Genomic DNA, 4,008 nt, shown 5'->3' on the forward strand with positions numbered 1-4,008 from the left:
TTAAATTTTGAAATATTGCCTAGTTAAGTGGCTTGCCTAAGATCACAAAGCCAGTATTTGCCAGAAGTGGGATTTAGAACTAGTTTATGCCATGCTTGAATTTGTGTAGGTATACACCCCCCCACACACACACACACATACATCTGAAGCAGCATAGTTATATATGTATGTATATTTATAGACATATACACACAATCTGAAGCAATATAGTTATATATGTATATATTTATATACACACATCTAAATATATATGTACATTTAAATATTTATATTCATACACATCTGAAGCAGTATAGTTATATATATATTTATATTTATACATATATCTGAATTTATATGTATATTTATACACATATAAACACACACATATAGCTTCAATTTCCCTGCATACTCATTACCAAACATCTCTTGAGAGGAAGTTGGTATAATAACCAGAGAGTTAGCCTTGGAGTCAGGAAGCTGTGGATTTACGTTCTATCTGTGATACACACCAGCTTTGCCCTTATAAGAGAGTCATTTAATTTCCCAGTGCCCTCGTTAAATCTGTAAGACTATAAGTCACTGATGAGTTAGCCAGCCTGAATCAGTGAAGGAAGTTTCAATACTGGCAATTTTCAATAGCTATTGAAATCACAAATTTCTGTTGCCCTAACACAGAAAACTCAGATTTTTTTTTTTTTTCCCTAGGAGGGGAAGGAAGGAATGAGTATGTTTTTGTTCTTCTAAGTGGAGAAAAGAAAAATCTGCCTGACATCTGTGTGTTGGGGGGAGGGAGGGGATGTTAGAAGAAAGAGAATAATTAGACATTATTAGATGAGAGAGAATCCCAGTCTTAGGGGACACGGTGGGAATGTGCTAGCCTTGTTCTTCATCTCCCTGATTTTCAGATTTCCACAAGTCTTGCCTATCAAGCTGTTTCTTTCTATTCTTCTATCAATATTATCTTTATATTTTCTTCCTTCCTCAACTAAGTTTTTTTTTGTTTTTTTTTGGTAATTCTGTTATCAACCTCAATATCCTTTAAAAGAGAAAATTAATCAGGCATGAAAGATATAGGCATTTATTAAGTACCTAGTATGTATTAGGCTCTGGGTTAAGCACTTTATGTTACCTCATTAATATTTACAATAACTCTGGGAAACAGATACTATTATTTTCATTGCACAATTGAAAAAACTGAGGCAGACAGAGGTTAAGAGATTTGTGTAGAGTCACACAGCTAGTATTTGAACACACATTTGAACTCAACTCTTTTTTCTAGGCCCAGGACACTATTTAAGTGGGCACCTAGCTGTCAAACTTTTTTTTTTTTAATGCAAGTAAATAATATTATAGTGCTTTTGTCAATCAATTAATCAAAAAAAGGTAAAAGAGCATTTATTAAATGCCTACTGTATGCCAAATACTATGCTAAGTATAGGGGACTGAAGAACAAAAATTAAATATTCCTTGCCTTCCAGGAGCTTATGGCCTATTGGGGAGACTATACTATTTAAGTATTTTAAAATATCTAAAATAAATACAAGGTAGTTTGGGTGAAAAACACATTAGCAAGTAAGGGGATCAAAAAAAGCTTCATGTAGAAAGAGCCTCAAACTGAGCTTTGAAGGAAATTCAGGATTCTAAGAGGTAGTGGTAAGGAGGGAATGGATTCTAGGCATATGGAACAGCTTGTACAAGAGCACAGAAATGAGAGTTGGGGTGTTGTATGTGTGAGGAATAGCAAGAAAGCCAGTTGGCTGGACCAGAGCAGCCTAAAGAGGAATAGTATACAATAAGTCTGGAAGGGTATATTGAGCCTGGTTGTGAAGGACTTTAAAAGGCAGAGTAGTTTATGTTTGATCACAGAAAAAATAGGCAGCCACTGGAGTTTATAGAGCAGGGGAGTAGTATGGTTGAAGCTATACTTTAGGAAAATCAGGTGGGCAACTTCTTGGGAAATGGATGGTAGAAGAGAGACTTGAGGAAGGGAGATCAATTAAAAAGCTATTTCAACAGTCCAGGCAAGAGATGATATGTAAATGAGCTAGGATAGTAGCCATAAAAAGAAAGGAGTAGACTTTTTAATATATTTAATATTTTTTATTTTCCCCAGTTACACATAAAGCAATTTTTAAACGTTTGTTTTTAAAACTTTGAGTTCAAAATTCTCTCCCTTCCTCCCTACTCTACCCCCATTAAGAAGGCATATGTGAAATTATGCAAACATTTCCATAAAAATCATGTTGTGCATGAAAACATAGATCTCTCCCTACCCCCCCCCCCCAAAAAAAAAGCTGCAAGAGAAAAAAAAGAAAGTTTTTTTTTTTTTAAAGTATGCTTCAATCTGTATTGACACAATAAGATCTTTCTCTGGGTACATATAACATTTTTTATCATAAGCCCTTCAGAATAGTCTTGGATCATTGTGTTGCTGAAAATAGCAGTCTTTACAGTTGATCATCCTACAACTTTGCATTACTTTGTACTCAGTACATTTCACTTTGCACAGGATCTTGGAGGACTTTCCAGGCTTTTCTGGTAACATTCTGCTCATCATTTCACCCCCTCATTCTTTAGGATCAAATTATTTAGTTTCCAATTAATTTTTAATCTATTTTTCCCTGGCCCTTTATTACATGTAATTTTTCTTGCATCATAATCTGAAAAGGATGCATTTACTATTTCTGCCTTTCTGCATTTGATTTTGAGGGTTTTATGCCCCAATATATGGTCAATTTTTGTGTAGGTTCCATGTACCGCCAAGAAAAAAGTATATTCCATTCTGTCCCTATTCAATTTTCTCCAAAGGTCTATAATGTCTATCTTTTCTAAAATTCTATTTACCTTCTTAACTTCTCTCTTATTTATTTTGTAGTTTGATTTATCTAGTTCTGATAGAGAAGGTTGAGATGCCCCACTATAGTTTTGTTATCTATTTCTTCTTGCAGGTCTCTTAACTTTTATTTGAGGAATTTGGATGTTATACCACTTGGTGTACATATGTTTAATATTGATATTACTTCATTATCTATGGTACCTTATCTATGGTACCCTTTAGCAAAATGTAGTTTCCTTCCTTATCTCTTTTAATTAGATCTATTTTTGCTTTTACTTGATTTGAGATCAAGATTGCTACCCCTGGCTTTTTTTTTTTTTTTAACTTCAGCTGAAGCATAATAGATTCTGCTCAAGCCTTTTACCTTTATTGTGTATGTATCACTCTGTTTTAAATGTGTTTCTTGTAAACAAAATACTATAGGATTCTGCCTTTTAATCCAGTCTACTATCTGCTTCTGTTTTATGGGAGAATTTGTCCCATTCACAATCATAGTTAAAATTATTAACTCTGGACTTCCTTCCATCTTATTTCCCCCAAGTTATATTTTTTCCTTTCCCTCTTTCCCTCCTCTCCAGTGTTTTGCTTCTGGTCATCACCTCCCTCAAACAACTTTCCCCCTTTCTTATTCTTCTCCCCATCTACATCTGTTCTCCCTTATATTAGATTCCCCCTTTCCTTTCCCCTTTCTTCCCTACTTCCTATAGAGTGAGACAAATTTCTCTATGAAATTAAATATTTCTGATATTCTCTCTTTGCTCATCATTTCTAATAGAACAATAATATTCCTTCATGATCCTATATCACAATTTATATTCAACTATTCCCCAGTTGATGGTCATCTCCTCAATTTCTAATTCTTTTCCCTGAGAAGAGAGCTGCTATAAGTATTTCTGAACAAAGAAGACTGAACCTGAGAGAGAAACCAGCACTTCTCTGAGAGGCAGCTAGGTGGTGCAGTGGATAGAGCCCTGCACTGTAGAAAGGGAAGCTCTGAATTCAAAGGTGTCCTGACTCCATCTGCAAAATTCTGGGCAAATCACTTAACCTGTCTGCTTCAGTTTCCTCAATTGTAAAATAAGAGTAATAATAGTACATACCTCCTAGGGGATCAAATGAAACAACATTTTTTAAAGTGCCTTGCACTTAATAGGTACTTAATAAATTTTTATTTCCTTCCTCCCTTCCAT

Source organism: Sarcophilus harrisii, chromosome 4 (assembly GCF_902635505.1).
Source record: "Sarcophilus harrisii chromosome 4, mSarHar1.11, whole genome shotgun sequence".
Lineage (NCBI taxonomy): Eukaryota > Metazoa > Chordata > Mammalia > Dasyuromorphia > Dasyuridae > Sarcophilus > Sarcophilus harrisii.